Genomic DNA, 22,793 nt, shown 5'->3' on the forward strand with positions numbered 1-22,793 from the left:
AGTAAATGCTCTGAATGACGATGTTTTTATTCGAAATTCAGAGGAAATGTCGGTAGTTTATGGAATGAAACAACAATGTTAATTTTTTCCTCAAACACATCATACAGTATATGCCTATATAAGTAGTAAAATCAGAAAAACAGATTATTTTGAAGTCGTCTCTTATTTTTTTCCGCTGCTGTATGTGATATTAATATACGTAATACAGTATGCTACATTCACACATTAGTACCTAGTAGCCTACTATGCATACAACATGCAGATGGCTATTGAGAATTGGTTGTAATGTGTCATCTTTTTATAGAGTAGTAGAGTAGAGTACTTTTATTAATCCTGAGGAAAATTAAGGTGTCTGACAGCTTACATAGATACATAAATACAAGACATACTGTAGACAAGACATATATGACCTGTTGCAAATAGGAATATTGTTGAATAGCAGCTAGAAGTTGCCTACATGGATGTGCAGAGGGTGCGTGAATTCAGGCTTCTTTTTTCTCTGTAACCAGGAGTCTTTCAGATGAAAAGATCTGTTCTCATGGCCCCTAAACATATGTGCAAATACACACACACACACACACACACACACACACACCACACACCACACACCACACACCACACACCACACACACACACCACACAAACACACACACACACACACACACACCACACACGCACACACACACACACACACACACACACACACACACACACACACACACACACACACACACACACACACACACACACACACACACACACACACACACACACACACACACAGAGGCCTTTATGTCTGCTTTGAACTCACTGACCTCGCTAGAGTAGAGGATGAAGTCAGTTAGACAATTACACGCGGGTCTACGCGGATCTGCCCTCTGATCTCCTCTCCTGCTATGGGATCTGAAATGGCAGGTGACCTAACGATGATAATAATAATAATAATATGATAATAACTATTTGTATAGCACAGTATCATACAAGGCATGCAGCTCAAGTCACATATGTCAATGTTAAAAATGAAAACTAAGTGAGGTAGAAAAGAGAAACAGAAACAACAAAGACTAGAAAGAAGACAACAGAAGAAACTAGACAGAACAGATACACCCCTGGATGCCAATACTATTCAGTATTCTTAAAATGTAAAAAAGATTTAGATAAAGGTTTCTATCGTTCATGACATCTGCCACTTCACATTCAAGTTCTTAAGCTTCCAACACTTTCAACAGCTTTGACTGCCTATGGCTCTAGACTCCACAAAAAGTTGCCTACAAACTTTTTGGGCACACATGGCACCCATGTGGTCTGGAAAAAAAGACATTTTGGAATTCAGGCCATGTCTGGAAAAAAAACTGCTTCAGTGTAAGAAAAAACAGAATAGTTTGTCCCTTAGTAGTTATTGGTAAGACTTTTAAGATGGTCTGCCACTGGCGATGAGAAAAAAAACATGGCTGCTCAGTCTGTGTGTCTATTCACGTTCATCTTCCTCAGCTGAGATGATGATGACGGAGTGAGGATAGAAGATGTTCTTTTCCCCCCAAAAATGTTTTTATTTTGTCCCTCCAATACAAAAGATGAATGAGCATGGAAGTAGGGAGTAGGCCTATCCAGGGCTCTAAATTATTTATTTTTTTCATCACCAGCCAAAATGGCTATTAGATGTTGTTCCTACTAACCAAACACAACACACGCTCCATGATGGGTCAAAGTGGCTAGTAAGTTGGTCTTTTTCAGCCAGCCAAACTGAAATGTCACCAGCATTTGACCGGTTGGCTAGTAGTGTATTCATTTAGAGCCCTGGGTCTATCTCAGGATGAATTGCTACTGTGTTGGTGTGAAAACATGGCTACTCCACAAGTCACTCATCGAGATTTGCGGTTTTATATTTGAAGAGCTCTTTTCCAAAATGAGATATATCCATTTGATAGAATGTTGGGAAATTGACATTTTTGTATTGGGCATTCTATTGAAATGCATTGCAAAATGCATTTTTATAGAGCTTTTAAAGTATGTTCTCAAAACATTTGAATGGCAAGAATTCACACATAGATGATAGGACCTTTTAACAGTCAAGTCCAATATTAAAATGCAAAAAGTCAAAAATGGTGTATATAGCGTTTTGGAAAAGAGCTCTTCATTTGAGCTTCAGAGATGTGAGGATGAGACGAAAAAGGTCTTAAAAACAGCAGGGAGGGGGTGTAAAAGCAAGGGATGATGGAGGAGGAGGAGGAGGAGGAGTTGAGCAGTTGGAGGCCTTATGGCATTATAAAGCTCCTCCTGAGAACCTCCTCTTTCATTTTGATGTGCGTTCGCCTCCTCAACTTGCTGATATCATCTGGAGGTCGGTGGATGTTGGCTTGTTTTCCTCTCTAACCCCCTCCCTCCTTCCCTCCCTCCTTCCCTCTCTCTTTCACTTTCTTTTCTCTCCTCTCCTCTTCTCCCCCTCCCCTTCCTCCCCTTTCTCTCTCTCTCGCTGCCCCTTTCTTTTCTCCCCTTCATCTCCCTGGTGTCAAAGGCTTTTTTCCCCTCCCTCCTTGCCCCCTTTTTTCTTTTTTCTTCTTCTTTCTCTCCGCCACAGCAAGAAGAGGAGGAGGAGGAGGAGGGAGGGGAGGCGAGGGCGAAGGGGAGGAGGTTTTTGGGGAGGCTCCTCTCTCTCTCTCTCTCTCTCTCTCTCTCTCTCTCTCTCTCTCTCTCTCTCTCTCTCTCTCTCTCTCTCTCTCTTTACTTTTTGTTGTGTGTGCGGAGGGTATGAAATCATGCCTTCACGGGGCCGCGGGAACCCACTGGGCTGAGTTGCCATGGTCACTGGGAAGCTGTGTGTGTCACGCGGGTCCCTAAAGTGAAGCGAGGCAGCGCAGCGCAGCGCAGTGCAGTGGTGTGGCAATAGTGGCTGTAGTGGTGGGGGTGGGGGTGGGGGGCAGAATTGGCTGGGCCTCAATGAGGGGTGAGGAGTGTGTGTGTGTGTGTGTGGGGGGGGGGTGTTACCAAGCACTATTATCATACTTCACAGCACAGAGTCCCTCTTTAAAGAGCTCCACAAGAAAAGAGGCCCGGCGACGGCAAAAGACGAGAGAGGGAGAGCGGATGAAAGGGAAGAGTTGGAGAAAGACTTCTAGGAGAAGGAAAAAGAGAAAAAAAGGAAGAAAGAAAGTAGTTTGTCAGTCGGGGATGGATAGTTGTTTTTTTTGTCATGGGACCAAAGTTTGTAAAAAGTTTGTAGGTCTTGTCCAATGCAAATGTGGGGCTAGTTATTTTCTTATAGGTTTTGCGTTCAGTTGCACACTTTTTAGAGATAAACAACATAAAGATTTAAGGACAAAAGATCTTTGTAGTTGTTTTGTTTTGTTTAGTTCCTTTCTGCGTCATTATTTAGATGCTTGTTGTTGTTGTTTTTTTTTCTGGGGTGGAAAACAGTGCGTCTGAACTCTGTGCTCAGACCATGCTGTTGGCCTGCTGCTGCTTCTGTTGGCGGGCTTTCTCTTTCTCCCTTTCCCCTCCTCCTTCTCTCATTTCTTTCTTTCTCTCCCCCTCTCTCTCTCTCTCTCTCTCGCTCTTGCTGTCTCTCTCGCTCTCTCTCTCTCTCTCTCTCTCTCTCTCTCTCTCTCACGCTCTTGCTGTCTCTCTCTCTCTTGCGCACTCTCTCTCTCTGCCTCTCTCACTCTCTCTCTCTCTCTGTCTCTTTTCTTTTCCCTTTTTTCTTCTCTGGAGGACGCTCTGTGCCGGAGTTTAAGCCCCTCTTTTATGCTCCAGTGGGGGTGGGGGAGGGGGAGGGGGAGGGGAGGGAGCTGGGGGGGCAGGCAGGCAGGGAGAGAGGAGAGGAGAGGAGAGGAGGGGAGGGGAGCGAAGGGGAGGGAGTGGATGTGTTGGGGTGCAAGGGATGCGTTTTGTGGAGGCCAGCTTTGACTTGAGAGGCTGAGCTCATAGCGGGTGGGTGGATGGGTGGTTGCCTGGGTGGGGATGCACGGCAAGGTGCGGTGGAGGGTGTCGGAGGGGGGATGGAGGGTGTGGAGGGGGGGGGTATGCAGTGTTTTGCACAGGGTGGGGGGTGGGGGTGTGTTGTGCCGAGTGAGACACACCTGGGAGCCGCAAGAGAATGTATTGGCTCCCTCCTGCTTGTAACTGGAGGAAAAGGTGGAGGTGTGGCGTGGGGTGGGGTGGGGTGGAGTGGGGTGGGGGGCAGTATGAGGGGTGGAGCGGGCGAGGGGTGTGTGTGTGTGTGTGTGTGTGTGTGTGTGTGTGTGTGTGTGTGTGTGTGTGTGTGTGTGTGTGAAGGGGGGGTGCGCGGTAACTTGGCAGGGGTAAGTTACAGTCACTATTGTCATGCCTTCTGAAGGTGCAGCTAGGAAACTGGAGAACGCCTCTTACCAAGCCAGGCCCTTTCTTCCCCATGGCAACAAGACTGAAGGCTTTCGACCCAGTGGAGGGCGGGTTGTGTGCGCGCGCGAGTGTGTGTGTGTGTGTGTGTGTGTGTGTGTGTGTGTGTGCGTGCGTGCGCACGAGTGCGCATGTGTGTACGTGTGTGCTTGTGCATGCTTTCATGCGTGCGTGTGCTTGTTCATGCTTTCGTATGCGTGTGTGTGTGCGCGCGTGTGCGCGCGTGTGTGCGCGCGCGTGTGCGCGCGTGTGTGTGCGCGCGTGTGTGTGTGTGCGTGTGCTTTTGCGTGTGTGTGTGCGTGTGTTCTTGTGCGTGTGCGTGTGTACAGGGGATAGGGGTCAAGGGGAGAGTATGAGGAGGAGCTAGCAAGTGAAAAAATGTATTTAGCTCTTCTTTAGGTGCACTAATATTAATATTTAAATCATCTTTCAGTTGTTTTGTGAGGTTTTGGCCTCTTGCCCATTCTATGACTAGCCACAGGTGAACTGATTCTGCCACTTATATTCCATTACACTTACCGGACACTTTTATCCAACACGACTTACACATATTACAGTCCCTAGAGCAGTGTGGGGTTAGGTGCCTTGCTCGAGGCCATCTCAGCCATGGAGGGAGGAAGGGATTGGTAAGGGTGGGGATTGAACAAGCAACCATGTGAACTACAGTTCAACTCCCTAACCATTATACCACTGCTGCCAACTAAGAAAGGAGGGGGAAGAACCAGAGGTCCCTTATCAATATCAGCTTCTTGTACTGCATCCGTGTCGTACAACAGTCATGTGCTGGAAGTTTTGGCAGTCTTATGGTGGTGTTGTATGGGCTATCTGATGTTAAATAACACACACTCTCTCTCTCTCTCTCTCTCTCTCTCTCGCTCTCCCTCTCTCCCTCTCTCCCTCTCTCTCTCTCTCTCTCTCTCTCTCTCTCTCTCTCTCTCTCTCTCTCTCTCTCTCTCTCTCTCTCTCTGTCTCTCTCTCCCTCCCTCTCTCCCCCTCTCAATGTTGACTTGAAGGCACTTGTTCCCATTGCTAACCTTCAAGAGTTCAGTGCCTTTGTCAGTCATGTGTTTTTGTTCTTTTCACCATGCTCCAGTTGGTCAAATTTTAGTTTAGTAACACTTGTTTATTTTCTTTTATAAATCTTACCGTTTACTTTATTTAAACAACAGTAACCATCCTAAAAGAGCTCTGAAGACAGAACATGACCTCTCCCAAAAAAACTGACACCCCCCTACACACACACACACACACACCCACACACACACACACACACCCACACACACACACACGCACTCAGCCTGTGATCCTGGTGAGAGTGAGAGGGAGCGAGCGAGAGAGAGAGACAACAGGCACTCGCTCAAGGAGGCCTGGTTGTGACCTGCACTCTGCTGTTTGCCGAGAGAGGGAGTGAGAGAAAGAGGTGTAGAGAGAGAGGGAGGGAGTGAGAGAGAGAGAGAGCGAGAGCTAGGGCAGAGGAGGAGCGCTCCACTCCACTGAGTGAAAGAGGTGTAGAGGTAGAGGTAGAGGGAGTGAGAGAAAGAGGTGTAGAGAGAGAGAGAGAGGGAGGGAGTGAGAGAAAGGGAGAGAGAGAGATAGAGGGAGAGAGAGGGTAGAGGAGGAGCGAGGAGCGCTCCACTCCACTCCGCTCCGCTCCCCTTCTCCAAAAGCAGATAGCATTACAAAGGCAGAGCTGTGCGCTTTCATACAAGCAGAGGCAAGCGTCCCCGAGGTGGCTTGAAGGGGAAGAGAGATTAGAGAAGTATGAAGGCATGAGGTATGGAGCCTTTAATTAAGGCCATTGAAAATTGCCTGCTGAATTACTCCAGGCTTCTGGATTGTTTGCACTGAAGTTTGCGCGCTCTCTCTCTTTTTTCTTTTTTCTTGCTTGTTTTTTTTTCTTCTTTTTTTTCTTTTTTCTTTCTTTCTTTCTTCCTTTCTTTCTCTCTTTCTCTCGCTCTCTCTCTCTCTCTCGCTTGTGCGCTCTCTCTCGCTCTCTCTCGCTCTCTCTCTCTCTCTCTCTCTCTCTCTCTCTCTCTCTCTCTTCTCCTCTCCCATCGTCTGTCTGTCTGAAGTTCTGAAGTGAATTGAAGAGCAAGTCCTCCACCCCACAGTCACTGCTTCTTGGCCTAAAAAAACAAGACAAAAGCTTGCTTTTTGTTTTCAGTTTTTTGGGGCTTTTTTCATGGGAACATTGTTAGTCTCTTGTGTGGATGGCAGACTTTCTGAAATGTGTTAATCATCAGATAAGGCAGTGTGTGTGTGTGTGTGTGTGTGTGTGTGTGTGTGTGTGTGTGTGTGTGTGTGTGTGTGTGTGTGTGTGTGTGTGTGTGTGTGTGTGTGTGTGCGTGCGCGTGCGCGTGCGTGCGTGTGTGTGTGTGTGAGAGAGTGATTCTGGTACTGAACTAGGGTACAAGACCGTATCGTGAAATCTGCTCTTTGTGAAAGTTGATGCGCACTCTATAATAATTTCTAGTTGAATGGGCCACAGAAAGACAAGAGGTTGCAAGTGTGATTGAATATTTATTTCAGCAATTAAAGGAACAGTCCATCGTGTCTCAATAATAAAGTAAGTTCTTCTCTGACCTGTCTCGTCTTCAGACATGCTCCCAGTCAGCAAAGCGCGCAGCACCAAGTCGTTAGCATTAGCTTAGCTCAGTTTTGTCTTGGGGAGCATTGGGTGCTTTAAGTTAGAAGTGACCAAATTGTTCCACGTATGCCCTATTTAAACACTCTTGCATGACTTGTTAACCAATCCAAAAGTAGTTGCACCGAAACGAAATGAAACGTAGCGATTTTATATCAACATAAAGATATGGAGCACTTCGACTTCGGCGCATTGATATCTTCACTCCTAGCTCATTTGGTGCAACTACTTTTGGGTCGGTTAGCTAGTCATGCAAGGGTGTTTTAAATAGGGAATACGTGGAACAATTTGGTCACTTCGTGGGGGCAGGGGCGGGGGCTGGCCTGAGTTTACGTGAGCTGTTGGTTTAATCATGGATGGGCTTGCTGAAAGGGTACAAGATGAAAGGAAAACATAATCTTCACAACCAGAAAGGATGTTTATTTTCCTGTGTGTGGGTGCGGGCTGGCGGGCAGGCGTGGGTGCATGCGTGTGTGTGCACAGGGCCGCTGACAGCTTTGACTGGGCCTGGGATAAAGATATATAAAAGGGCCCCAAACCCAATGCATACAATGTAATGAGGACCCAATTCTGGGACCCCTCTCTCCCTGGGCCCCTGGGGGAAAAGTGACCCCTTTGCCCCCCTGTCAGCTTCCCTGTGTGTGTGTGTGTGTGTGTGTGTGTGTGTGTGTGTGTGTGTGTGTGTGTGTGTGTGTGTGTGTGTGTGTGTGTGTGTGTGTGTGTGTGTGTGTGTGTGTGTGCGTGTGTGTGTGTGTGAGTGTGTGTGCTTTACCGTGGCATGGCCACATTACACAGTGTAGGAAACAAAATGTGTATCCAGAGAGGGAAACAAAAACAGAGGGAAATTTAATCAGCAAGTGTCCGTCCTGAGTCAGGAGGTCTGTTGATGGGGCGACAGTGGGCAGACGACGGCCTCGCTGTCAACAGGGAGGTCGGAGGAGTAAGCAGCACAGTCAAACACATGAAAAGCAGACACAACAACAGCAAAACACTCAAAACAGGACATTTGGGGCCATAATGCTGGTGCCATAACACTAGAAGAAAAAAGTGATGTTCAAATGTTCAGTGTAAAGTCTGTGGTGGAGTGTTAAGACTTAAAACTGACCACAGTAGTTGGAAAGTGAGATGTACACTGTTAAGATTCATTTTAAAAGTTAACTTTGAGCTGAGGAAAGTGAACTTAAAAAACAGCTCCGCCTTGTTTGACAGTGCATTGACTGGCTTTAAAAACTTGGAAGTATCTTGTGGCATCTCTACTACATAATGTCAGCCTTACCCTAAGACACAGGCCCTCTTATAAATTGGCTGTGACCAGAATGTCAATGACTAAGTCGTAATGCATTACCAAAGGCCCTGTGTACTGTCATAGCACTACTACTATAGTTGTATTTTTTGTGTGTGACTATTACAACGTTTATAAGTACATTTGATGATGTTCTGTTTGTTCCCATAGACTTGCATTGCTACACTTAATTTAAACACATAGACGAAAATTATATGCACATTCATGAATAATGCTTGGAAATACTGCAAATGTGTAAAAATCAAAAAAGGGTGGACTGTTCTTCTAAGAGGATACACATGTTCTGAAGGCACTCCCCTTACTGACCTCAGGCTGCAAGACCAGGAAGCTGAGTGATTTGTCGGAATATCACAAGTTGAAACGTCGTTTCTGGGGCCAGGTATTCAGTAAATTAGAAAGTAAGACTGAGAACAAAGCCAAATCCCTTCCTTTTCCGGAAAATGACCTGCTCGCCCTCACGAATTGAAAACGTGTGGTTTTTAGTCCGTCTTTAATTTCCTCCAATAAGCTATGATGAAGCCCAGGATGAAAGGCTGTTGGCGGTTGAAGTCTGTGCTAGCTTTTAAACAACTATTCTGCCTGTTTGGTGATACAGTACATATACCCAGGAGATCAAATGAAACTAAAAGAAAGTTGCAGGAGGCATGTAAAGACCCACCCAGGGCGGTGCTTTCTTGAGTAGTCCATGTTTGCACTAAAATGGTGACAAATCTTCAGTTATTAGCACTGGACCTACTGGAATTACTATTGATTGTGTGTTAGTCTTTACTACACTGTGTGTGTGTGTCCGTGTGCGCGTACGCGCGCTTGCGTGCGTGTGTGTGTGTATGTGAGTGATTGTCAATGTCTTATGTATCTATGCGTCTAGTTTAATTGCACATTGAAGACTGTGCCTGTTACATAGATTATTGACAATAATATATGTAGACTTTAGCTTTGATTGATCACATGGCCATCAAATACGACAGGTGTTAAGTCCTTTCTCGAACCTGTTGTCCACATTAAAGTGAGTATGATATCAGGCATGTTATATGAAGCCCTTGAGACACAATGAAGACCCATCATGCTATTCTGGTCCACGCTTTGAGTTTGACACTAGTAAAGTGGGCAGCCGTGGCCTAGTGGTTAAGGAGATGGGCTTTGGATCAGAAGATTGCAGGTTCAAATCCCACCACACTCCATGGCTGAGATGGCAAGGCACCTATCCTCACACTGCTCCAGGGACTGTAACCAATGCCCTGTGCTTAAGTGTGAGTTGTGTTGGATAAAAAAGCGTTGGCTAAGTGTAATGTAATGTAAAGTATCTGCGCCGTGGCTGCCTTGTTATGACTGATGCAACCAATGGATGTACATTTTCTGAAGATATAAAGAAAGTTTGGAAGCAGGGTGGAGAAGAGTGGAGCAGTGGAGAGAGAGGGATGTTTCAGTTCCTCATCTTCTCATGAAAAAGAGAATCATTTCCCATCGCTGGGGCCCCCTATTTCCCCAGCACCCACTGATGTGGTGAGTGTCTCTCTCTCTCTCTCTCTCTCTCTCTCTCTCTCTCTCTCTCTCTCTCTCTCTCTCTCTCTCTCTCTCTCTCTCTCTCTCTCTCTCTCATATCTCTCTGACTGTCTCCCTCTCAACCTGTCTTTCCCGAGGTGCCCCCTCACACACACTCACTGTGTTGGACCTCCCAATTGTATAATTTTTGGTTATGCAACGCTGCAATGCTGAAAGGCCTGCAGAGCTTTTGTGCACTGGCCTAGGGATGGAAACAGAGAGAGGAGAAGAGATGGAAAGACGGAGGGACAGAGTAGGGGAAGGGAGGAGAGGAGGGGAGGGGAGGGGAGAGGAGAGGAGAGGAGGGCAAAGCAGGATGCTGGAGCCTAAGGTGTGGGGAGTGTTGCCTTGGAGAAGTGGTCTGAGAAGGGTAGTTTGGTGAGCAAGCTTCATGTCCAATGGAAAGAGCTGCTTTTAATGGTTGTCCCTCAATTGTCCCTCAGTCCCTAATTGTCCATTTAGTATTTGTTTTGCTGGTCATTTTTCAGTCTAATGTGCCAGGTAGGTTAGATGGTTCTGGGAAAGTATTTGTGTGTGTGTGTGTGTGTGTGTGTGTGTGTGTGTGTGTGTGTGTGTGTGTGTGTGTGTGTGTGTGTGTGTGTGTGTGTGTGTGTGTGTGTGTGTGTGTGTGTGTGTGTGTGTGTGTGCGTGTGTGCTTGCGTGTGTGCTTGCGTGTGTGTGTGTGCTTGCGTGTGTGCTTGTGTGTGCTTGTGTGTGTGCTTGTGTGTGTGCTTGTGTGTGTGTGCACGTGCGTCCGTGTGCATGCTCGATTCTCTTGAGTAATTCATCAAGCGATTTCGGCAATTTTCTTTCTCTCTGCCGTTATTCCCAGAAAGTATGATTTTCATGTGTGTGTGTCTACCGTAGAAAACACCTCCTCCTCTTCCTCCCACCCACCCACGCACGCGTTGCCCTTTGCTCCCGAAGTCGAGAGATGGTGGTCTGGGTGGGCAAACCTGACGGCTTGCCTCTCCTCTCTCCCTGAAGCCCTTTAGAGGGAAATTAACTGGACATTAATTCTGCACTACTTACCTAGACCCACCAACGCGACTGGCACCTCGGTCAGACGGCTCCCACTCCTCCTCTCCTCTCCTCCTCTCTCTGCTCTCACTCCTCCTTTTCTCCTCTCCTCCGTTCTCACTCTCATTCCTCCTCCTCTCCTCTCCTCCGTTCTCACTCTCACTCCTCCTCCTCTCCTCTGTTCACACTCCTCCTCTTCTCATCTCTCCTCGTTCTCCTCCTCCTCTCCTCTCCTCTCCTCTCCTCTCCTCTCACTCCTCTCCTCTCCTCTCCTCTCCTCTCCTCTGCTCTTCTCCCCCCATCCTCCTCTCCTCTCCTCTCCTCTCCTCTGCTCTTCTCTCCTCTCCTCCCTGCCTCCTCTCCTCTCCTCTCCTCTCCTCTCCTCTCCTCTCACTCCTCTCCTCTCCTCTGTTCTCACTCCTCCTCTCCTCTGTTCTCACTCCCCCTCTCCTCTCCTCTCCTCTCCTCTCCTCTCCTCTGTTCTCACTCCTCCTCTCCTCTGTTCTCACTCCTCCTCTCCTCTCCTCTCCTCTCCTCTGTTCTCACTCCTCCTCTCCTCTCCTCTCCTCTCACTCCTCCTCTCCTCTCCTCTCCTCTCCTCTCCTCTCCTCTCCTCTCCTCTGTTCTCACTCCTCCTCTCCTCTCCTCTCCTCCGTTCTCACTCTCACTCACTCTCAGCCTAGAAGGACACACTGTTATTCGCTTCACTTTGTCATTCTTTCCATTCCGGAGGAGAAGAAGGTGGCAGAAGGAGAGAGCCAAGTAAAATATGTCATTCAGTGCCCCGAATCTTTGGATTTTATTTTAAGTGGGAAGTGAGTGAAAGCTTGTCTACAGTAGTATTGAGATGGCATTGCGAAATATCTCGCTTGCGCTTATCGACATTCCTTTGTATGGGGGATCAAACGCACCTGCCAGACTAGACCTGATAGGTTTTTTTGTTTTTTTAAAGCCTGCAATCGACATAAAAGGAGTTTGCAGTTTTGTGTGGACTCCCCTTATAAAGTTTATGCTTTTTTTTCAAGTGCTATAAAACAGTCTTGCGCATCTACCGTCCAGAAGCACACGTCTGCTGTATAAGTGCAATGGTGTGAAACATAGACAAACGTGGCCCCATGAATGTAATTCTGTGCCTCATATAAGCGGGAGTGAGTGTACAGGGCCAGGGCACGGGATGTAAATTGGCAGTGGAGATTTTAAAATCCCGGGGTGCCGTTGTCGAGGCAACTTTTATTCGCTTTATAAACATTTTTAAGCCTCCCATAAAAGCACTCTCAAATTGCAACGTATAGCTCCCCAGGCACCCGGTCATAAAAAAAACGAGCCTCCACTGGGTAATTTAGTGGACTCCAAACTTTATTAGATAGTGAAAGTGAACACCTACCGTAGAATTAAAAAAAGAGTGAAAAAAAAGATTTTAAAAAGGTACACTTGGCACAGATGGAAGGCGGGCATAGCAGTGGCTTCTTGTGCCATGGACCAGAAGGCATTTTAGGAGGGCTGGTGAAGTTTGAACATGTGAAGGGCAACGAGGCAGTCAGTGTTGCAAAGTAAACAAACACGCATGGTCGTGACATTCAGCCCAATTACAAACCAAAACGTACTAATGGGCACATACCTTTTTGACCCTCCAAAGATTAAGGTCGAGGAGCAAAAACACCCCAATTATAATGAAAATGTTGATTGCTGTCTTCTATCTGCCCTGTGCACACAATTCAGTCATTATAACTTTCGACCCCCCAATGTTGAGCTGAAGTTGGCGCCTTAGTTTGAGCCCATTCCTCTATGATGTGCATGTGTGGTGTGCCAGCAGGGCCTGTGTTCCCCTTGACATGGAGCCACAGGACAGACATGAGTAACTGGTTCTGCTTTGCTGGCTGTGTTGTTGTTGTTGGACCCACGGTCACATTCTCTGCTGTTTCGGTCCTTTAGCGCTTCAGGCTGTCTCTCTTTCTTTCTTTCTTTTTTTCTTCTTCCAGCCAAACATTTTTGCCTTCATCCTGCGAATCCACAGTCAAATGCCTGCTGCTGCCGCCGCCGCCACCACCACCACTACCCCCCTTCAGTTCTCGCACACTCAAACCCCACTGAAGTCTTTGACAGAAGAAGTAGTTTGCCACTGCTCTCTCGGTCTTGAAATCTCTCTCTCTCTCTCCTTCTCTCTCTCAGTTTTTTTGTATTCTTGTTTCTTCCTTCCCGCTATAGAATGGAAGCCGGTAATACCAGCAAGAATGTGTGGCTCTCTGTCTAAAAAAATAGGAGGCAGAGAAGAGAACGGAGAAGAAGAAGAGGGAAAAAAAGAAGCCACCACATATAAGAAAAGTCCAACTGGGAAAATATGCCTTTATCTTTTAATAAGCCCAGAAGTCAGGAGGCAACATGAAATTACAGCATAATGGTAGTGCAGACTCCTCTGAAGACTTAATTGCTTTAATTACAGTTGAAGAGAGAGAGAGAGAGGGCGAGAGAGAGGGCGAGAGAGAGGGAGAGCGAGCGAGAGAGAGAGAGAGAGAGAGAGAGAGAGAGGATGGCAGGGCAGGAGAGAGAGAGCGAGCGAGAGAGAGCGAGCGAGCGAGAGAGAGAGAGAGCGAGCGAGCGAGAGAGAGAGAGAGAGACAGAGAGTTGGTGAAAATGGAGAGATCATGGGAACAGACAATGAAAGGGTGGAGAGGAGGCATAATGGATGAATGAAATAACAGCAGTTTTTCTTTTTTTTTTTATCCCCCGCATTCTTCCTGTAAAAACGTGTTGTGAAAAAATTGCCCTAAATTACTCTGCATTTCTGGAGACGCTGAAGTACAAAATGGCTTGTATTAATTTACCAAAGAAGACTCCTTGTTAATGTCTTCTCCTAGACGCTGTTTTTTTTCCCTGGTTGATCACTTTGGCCTTTTTCTTTTTTTGGCCAATTTCATGTTTACGAGTGTGGTAATGAGGTAATAGGTCTCTGCTATGGTGTGTGGTTGGGGACAAAAAGCAGGTGTACGATAAACAACGGGGATGGTTTCTTTTACAATGTGGATGCCTTCAGAACTGATTCATTCGGAAGGCTGCTTACTTTTAACTGTTCTGAAGCCAGCAAAAATGATAAGTTCTTATCTAAAGAAACAAACGGCGAAAGAGAGACGCAAAAAATCACTGGACGTCTGACTGTTACCCAATGGATTCACAGATGGAGATTGTCTAATGCTGATCATTGGGATCTTCGCTTGTTTTTTGTCTTGCCAACTATGTCTCTCAGTGCCTTGGCCAGTATTGTGCTCAGTGATCATCACGGTGTGTTTATTTATGGATAGACCACACACACACACACACACACACACACACACACACACACACACACACACACACACACACACACACACACACACACACACACACACACACACACACACACACACACACACAAACACACTCACACACCCACCAACGTGTACACAAATTCCTCAACTTCTATTTTTTTCTCACTTGTATATCCAGTGAAATACTCAAGCGTGCGCCGCGCGCACAGACACAGGCGCGCGCACAGACACAGGCGCGCGCACAGACACAGGCGCGCGCACAGACACAGGCGCGCGCACAGACACAGGCGCGCGCACAGACACAGGCGCGCGCACAGACACAGGCGCGCGCACAGACACAGGCGCGCGCACAGACACAGGCGCGCGCACAGACACAGGCGCGCGCACAGACACAGGCGCGCACACACACGCGTCGGGCACACACGCGTCGCGCGCACAGACACAGGCGCGCACACACACACAGGCGCGCACACACACACAGGCGCATGCACACCTGGATCCTTTGATGGATAATGGGTACCGTTTCATCAGTGTTCATACCAACCAAAGCCTCCTTCTGAGTATGCAGATGGACCAGGTCAACAGCGTAAACAAACTGCCCCTCAACCGCCTGTATTGGGGGAGGGGATCATGGGGAGTTGCTCATATATGTGTCTGAAGGTCAACGAGGGTAGGGCAGGGGGTGAGGGGAGGGGGTGTTTCGGCGTGGGGAGGGCTACAGCGAGCGATCGCTTCTTGGCCCGCAGCGAGTCTTTGAACGTTGCATTTTTAGCCTGGTCAGGCAAGTTCCTGCATAGCCACACATGCCTAAGAGAAGATTCCAGAGCCCACCCCCAACCACCTCAGTGTACACACACACTACACACATGACACACACTACACATACACTAAATACACACATATACACACTACACACACTACACACTCTACACATATCTACACACTACACATACTACAAATACACATACACACACTACACACATGACACACACTACACATACACTAAATACACACATATACACACTTGACACAGACTACACAATATACACACTACACACTACACACACTACACATACACACACACACTATATACACACTACACACACGGACTACACACTACGTCTCCTCTTCCATTTGCCTTTCTTCTGCAAAGCCCTTTTACTTAGCGCTATTAATTATTAAGCCACATGGCGATCATCAAAGGGGCTTGTTTTGCAGCCGAAGGAAGGGGCCTGGGTGAGCTAACTGACTGGCTGTTGGGCACTCTGGATGGAATGGAATGGAAACGTTTGGCCGGGGTGGTAGATGGGATCTCTAGATTAGAAACCTTGTGTTCCTATTGTTGGCTTTACTGTGTGTGTGTGTGTGTGTGTGTGTGTGTGTGTGTGTGTGTGTGTGTGTGTGTGTGTGTGTGTGTGCGTGCGCGTGTGCGTGTGCGCGTGTGTGCATGCATGCATGCGTGTGTGCGTGCGTACAGGACCGTAGTAGTAAGCCAATGTGGTGCCCCCAGGCACTATACCTCACTCGTGCCCCCTTTATTAAAAAATATTAAATACACTGTAAATAAAACATTGTTAAGTTTGTGTCGTGTGATGCCCCCTCACTGGTCAAAAATGGTTGGTGCCCCTGGGCACTGTGCCTCTAGCCCTTATGGATAATCCGGCCCTGCGTACGCATGTGCGTCTTTGTATTTTTTCATATAGCTGAATCTCGGGGTTGCTATTGATTAAAGGGGGTATGCCACTATTTTGGGGCTTAATACAGTTAAAATCGTTTCCTGGGGGTTTATAAAGGTGGTAAAGTGTCTTATTTTTCACGTTAAGCGTTGTCTTGCTTTAAGACAAGTTAAAAGAGGGAATATGTCGCTAAGCTAGTGAAAGTCAATGGATCCGTGTGGCATGCTCCCTCTTTTAACTTGTCTTAAAGCAAGTCAACAGCTTACATGAAAAATAAGACACTTTGCCACCTTTATAAACCCTGGCCAACGATTTTAACTGTATTAAGCCCAAAAATAGTGGCATACCCCTTTAATGAAGAGGTGGAAACGTTTTTGTTTATGGTTGAAATGGGCATGTGGTTCGGTTGGATCAGTCAGAGGAGCACACAAGTGGGCGTTTTATTTTCGGGTGCAATATTTGTACTTCATGCTTTTATCTGTAAGCTACTCATCATGCATTCACAGGCTATTCATCAAACATGCCACAAACACTATTTACACACTGTCATACACACACACACCTACACTTCCCATCGTCATACACACACACACACACACACACACACACACACACACACACACACACACACACACACACACACACACACACACACACACACACACACACCTACACTTACCAGACACACACGCACAAACTGTCCACACACCTACACTTCCCAGACACACACCTCTCCCCTCCCACCTACACATCAACAAACACCCCCACGCAGACACTCCTGCTGTTACACCTACTACAACCCTTCCAGTCGGTCCATGTTGGGCCGTCAAATGTTGACAGGGGTGATGCGTGATCAATAAATAACTACCTACGCATGCACTCACAGACTACGCATAAAACACCCCACAAACACTATTTACACACAATGTCATACACACACACACACACACACACACACACACACACACACACACACACACACACACACACACACACACACACACACACACACACACACACACACACACACACACACACACACACACACACACACACACACACACCTACACTTCCCAGACACACACGCACAAAATGTCCACACACCACGCACGTACACACACCCACACATACACACACACACACACACCCACACATACACACACACACACCCACCCACACATACACACACACACAAACACTCGTGCTCTTACACCTGCTACAACCCTTCCGGTCGTTCGAATGTTGCCAGGGATGATGCGTGATCAATAAGTAACTACTTTATCGCTTTTATCTGCCGTTGCATCATCCTCCGAGTCCTACAAAGCGTCTCCTGTCCTTTGTGTGGCGGCATGAACTCTCAGTGCCCAAGATATACATAGGAAACGACTGGAGAGTGCTCTGTTGTGTTGTGGGCAGGACTGTGACTTGTGTTGTGTTGTGTTGGGCTGTGCTGTGCTGTGCTGTGCTGTGCTGTGCTGTGCTGTGTTGGCCGTGCCGTGTTGTTGTCTGTGTTGTGTTGTGTTGTGTTGTGTTGTGTTGTGTTGTGTTGTGTTGTGTTGTGTTGTGTTGTGTTGTGTTGTGTTGTGTTGTGTTGTGTTGTGTTGTGTTGGGCTGTGCTGTGCTGTGCTGTGCTGTGCTGTGTGTTGTGTTGTGTTGTGTTGTGTTGTGTTGTGTTGTGTTGTGTTGTGTTGTGTTGTGTTGGGCCGTGCCGGGTCGTGTCGGGCCGTGCCGGGCCGTGTTGGGCTGTGTGTTGTGTTGTGTTGTGTTGTGTTGTGTTGTGTTGTGTTGGGCTGTGCTGTGCTGTGCTGTGCTGTGCTGTGCTGTGCTGTGCTGTGCTGTGTTGTGCTGTGTACGGCAAGTGTTGTCACTAAATGAGACAATTAGTGTCAATCATCAGTATGGTCTGTGAACGTGGTTGTCTTTTAGTCATGTGGAGACAATAAGGCTAGCCCTCCATTGTTGTTTTATCAGTGAAGGAGAGGTTTAGTGTCAATCCATCAATTTCGGTATCATTGATTTGATACGACATGGACATATTAATGAACTAGGCAGTAGGCACATCAATCAGCAGATGAGGGCATACCTGTAGGTTCTAACTTTTCATACGGTACCTAGCATTTTAATTTCCACATGTCCTCATTCATGTTGGTTCATTATTTGGACGATGTAAATTGCTTTTATTTTCGTTTATGCGTTTATTTTCTGCTAAGTTCTTAGTTAACTTGAACAGTAAGGTATCAAACACAAGCAGGTAATTGGAGTGCTTCTGGGTCTTCACCTTTTTTCCTTGGTGCTCATCAGTGTAGGGGCTCTCAAACTTGGTCCAGGAAGACAGATGCTGAGGCACTCAAGGTTGCAATTTTTTTACTTTTTTATTTGGCTACAATGCCTACGCGTTTCGGCCCTTATGGCCTTCTTCAGGGCGTATCCACTGAAGATATGCCCTGAAGAAGGCCATAAGGGCCGAAACGCGTAGGCATTGTAGCCAAATAAAAAAGTAAAAAAATTGCAACCTTGAGTGCCTCAGCATCTGTCTTCTTGAACAGTAAGGTGCCTAACAAAGCGTGGGGAAGAGCAGAATGTTGTCAGTCATAGTTATTATACTAGTGCGTGCGTGCGTGAATAGCGACTTTGGTGTAAAGGGGCCTGGCCTTTTTCTATGTGTTTTCCAGTCATACGTTGTAAGGCTGAGAGAGAGACGGAGAGTTAGAAAGAAAGAGAGAGAGAGAGAGAGAGAGAGAGAGAGAGAGAGAGAGAGAGAGGGGTAGCGAAAGAGAGAAGCATACCTTCCACTCGATAAATGTAGCCCCTGCCCTGACCCAAGGTGTCAGTTGCCCCCTCTCCCCTCCCCTCCCCTCCCCACTCTACTCCCCCACAGCTTAAGAAGGCTTTGATTCGCCTCCTCATGTCTTCTCCCGGAGCTGAAGCGCCATATGTTTTGAAGGGAACATTATCTACTTTGGCCTGCTGGTGTTTCGGGACGAGGCCCCGACTTGAGTCATTTCATGCACTGTGGTGATTTATAATGTGTGAAAGTGGGCTGGGCTGGGCCTGCCTGATGTTGGGAGAAGGTGTGTGTGTCTGGGTAGAAGGCTGGGGGTGAGGGTTTTGTGTGTGTCTATCAGAATGTGCCACGAGCGTCACGCATGCACGCACGCAAGCACGCACGCACGCACAGACACACACACACGCACGCATGCACGCACGCACAGACACACACACACACACACACACACACACACACACACACACACACACACACACACACGTATGTCAGACACTTCCCTCAGCTTCCAATACTGCTGAACCAGTAACTGGCAATTATAAATTGGTCTTGGGACATTTACAACCTGTCCTAGCACTTCCTTATTAAAAAGAAGAGGGGGAGATGGAGAGAGAAGAGGGAGGGAGGAAGGGAGGGTGAAGAAAGATAGAAAGGGAGAGAGAGAAAGAAGGAGGTAAAGGGAGTGAGTTTTCCTCAGGTACAAATTGCTTCCTCTCAGCCCTGTAATAACGGCACTGCTCCTGGCCACTGTCTGACAACTGCACACACACACACACACACACACACACACACACACACATTATTGCGCGCGTGTGTGTGTGTGTGTGTGTGTGTGTGTGTGTGTGTGTGTTGGGAGGGTTCAAATGTTGTGTGAACTGTTTGCTTTCCTCCCTCTCTGTGATCTGCTGCCAGGACTGTATCTGTCCAGTGCACTGCACCCTTTGGTGCCCGAGCGACTGCAATGGAGAGAGAGATTGAAGAAGGGAGCACCAAGTAAAGAAAAGAAGCAAAGAAAGAAAGAAAGGGACAACATAGCCTTGTGGCCCCCTTTCCATTTAGCCTCTCTTGCTCTTTCGGTCTCGTTGTGCTCAGTGTTTCCCCCAGAATTGTTGTTATTCATGGTGGTGAGGCGTTAAAGTGTATTTTTTTGGCTAAGCAACTTCAGAAATTACATTCACAACATGAAATCTTTATCTTTTCAGGGGACCTAGTCAAGGTGGTTTGTCTTGTCAAGGTGGCCGCGTTAGCAATAAAGTGCTTGGGGAAACCTGTGCTGCTCCATCCATCCCCTGTTATTTCGCTCTCCCTCTGCTGTAGCCTACCCGTTACAATGAAAATGTATTCTATCATGTTTCTTTTCCTTCGTTCCTTCGCTAGTCTCTGCCTCTCTCTGCCTCTCTTTTTACTTTCGAAAATATATCTGTCATAACAGAAGGAGAATGTTGCCTATGCCTCATTTTCTAAAATATACCAGTCAAAGGAAGGGAGAATGCCTGTTGCTCCTTTCAAAGTATAGGCCCCGAGCGCTTGTCCCTGGCCACACCCAGGGGCCCGCCAGCCGCCCGCCCAGCAGACCGACCGACAGAGAGAGCAAGAGAGAGCGAGAGAGCGGGCCGTATATATGCACGTTTAGCGTCTGGCTGGGCTATATAAAGATCCGACACAGCCCCAGATTGTAATCAGCCAGTCAGGCAGCCTCTCTCTCCTCCTCTCTCCTCTCTCCTCTCTCCTCTCTCCTCTCCTCTCCTCTCCTCTTTTCTCCTCTCCTCTACTCTCCTCTCTATTTTCCTTCTCTCCTCTCCTTCCCTGTCCACCCCTTCCCTCTCCCTTCTTGTCCTCTCATCTCATCTTTTCTCCTCTCCTCTCCTTTCCTCTCCGTTCCACTCTTCTCCTCTCATCTGGTCTTCTCTCCTCTCCTCTGCTCTCCACTCCTCTCCACTCCTCTCCACTCCTCTCCTCTCCTCTCCTCTCCTCTCCTCTCCTCTCCTCTCCTCTTCTCTTCTCTCCTCTCCACTCTTCTCCACTCCACTCCTCTCCTCTCCTCTCCACTCCTCTCCACTCCTCTCCTCTCCTCTCCTCTCCTCTCCTCTTCTCTCCTCTGCTCTCCTCTCCTCTCCGCTCCTTGCACCTTAGTGTCTTTTCTGCAGAGTTCCAACATGTCCAAATAGTCTTCTCTCTCAACTGTTGGTACACTAGACAGTAATACATGGATACAGTATGGATGTTTGTGTGCGTGTCCATGGTGTGTCTTGAATATGTTGTGTTTCGTTGTGCCTGTGTTAATAATGTGATGAGCCATATTCACAGGAACACATAGATAGAGATGGATGTTTGTGTGTGTCTGTGTGGTGTCTTGAATGCTTGAATATGTCGTCTTATTTTGTGTTTTAGTGTTGTGCCACGTGCGTGTGATGAGTGTTGGTTGCCTTGTGTAAGTGTGTGAAAAGCTGTTATTGGTTGGTACAAAGAGAGATCGAAAACAACAACAAATAAAAAAACGTTTTTGTAACTTTCTTTTGTTGTTTTCATTTTCTTTTCTCACATCTGTGTTGAGAAGACGTGTTGGGCTGTGTTGTGTTGAGAGTTCAGCTGAAAGCTGAGGCATAGCTGGGATAGTTTTTCCATATCAGGTATTGGAGTGGACGTTTCAAGTCCAGCCAAGATGGGGGACAGTCCACAGGGGAGGGAAAGGGAATAAGCGTATGCAAAGGTGTTCGGAACAGTTTTGGACCGTTTCACCACCCTAAAAAGTCAGCCCTTTCTGCCATTCATAAAACTTTCTATATGCATAATAATAATGATAATAAGCGGGTATGCAATATCTGCTTCCCCTGAGTACATTTTTTCTTTGTCCATGGCCATTTCTTCATTTGACTGAAAGAGTAGTAGAGTAGAGTAGAGTTATTTTATTAATCCCGAGGGAACTGAAGGTGTCTGACAGCTTACATAGATACATAGATGCAAGACCTAATGCACATTATTTTACATCGCAGTAAACCTATCGCAACATTTGAGTTTTCCAAAAAGCCTTACATCAGTTAACATACACACACCCACGGTCTAAATAATAATCTATTGCATCCATTCACTGAAGATGTTCATGAGTCATGACTGACTTTCAAAGTATCCAAGGCATGTGATACTGTAAATCATAGTATTTTATTACATTCTCTGCACAGCATAGGTATGTCTGAAAAAACTTTACTTTGGTTTAAAGATGATTTTATAAATAGGCATCAATGTGTCTCCTGTGATGGTATAACATCAGGAAGAGCTCAAATTAAAATTGGCGTTCCACAAGGTTCCATCTTGGGGCTGTTATTTTTCACCATCTACATAAATATCTGTGCATATGTAGATGCAAATGTGCATCTGTATGCAGATGACACTATTTTATACTGCTATGCCCCATCTCCTTCTGAGGCATAAGCAAAACTTCATTGGCTTACTTTTATTTACAAAGCAGTCATTTGTCTGCTTCCCTCTTACTTGTCATTGCTTTCTTCCTCAAATAATAGATATAATCTTAGATCAAAGGATATTATTCTCTTTAACCCACCTACCCCTAGAACCGACCTTGGGAAATTAGCATTTCAATACAATGCCCCCTCAACCTGGAATGAACTTCAGAAACAGCTAGGACTAGACGTCTTCATTCCATTGTCTGATTTTAAGTCACCTTGCAGTATCAGTGTGTGTTTTTGAGGTTTTGTGGTTGGGAAAATCAAACAAACAAAAAACATATTGAACAAATTCAGCGTAGCATGTCTTGTGTTCATCTTGTAAGTGTCTGCATTGGTCTATGCTTCTTGTTATGTCCTTGTTGTGTATTTTATTGATGAGCTCTGTTTGTCTTGCTTGCAAGTTTTTGTTATGTCCTGCATATTTCTATATGGTTATGTCTTGCATGTTTTTATGTCTCAATCTTTTATGCTTTGCTGTCTGTGGATATGCTGTCTTTGTGAATTGTTTGTTTCTCTCTGTACTGTGAGTCCTATGGAGTGCGTTTTGCGTTTTTGCTGCTCTTTTGGCCAGGGCCCACTTGAAAAAGAGGCAACTGCCTCAATGTGTTTTTACCCTAGTAAAATAAAGGAGAAATAAAAAAATAAATAAAAGTGACCTGATAATAAAGCAATAGGACACAAGT

General features: G+C 46.6%; 1 protein-coding gene across 2 annotated transcripts in view; it reads left to right on the forward strand.

Annotated features, from left to right (window-relative positions):
* Positions 1-22,793, forward strand: part of znrf3 (zinc and ring finger 3) — a 109,574-nt gene that overhangs the window by 72,655 nt on the left and 14,126 nt on the right. The window lies entirely within an intron of this gene.

This window comes from Engraulis encrasicolus, chromosome 3 (assembly GCF_034702125.1).
Source record: "Engraulis encrasicolus isolate BLACKSEA-1 chromosome 3, IST_EnEncr_1.0, whole genome shotgun sequence".
Classification (NCBI taxonomy): Eukaryota; Metazoa; Chordata; class Actinopteri; order Clupeiformes; family Engraulidae; genus Engraulis; species Engraulis encrasicolus.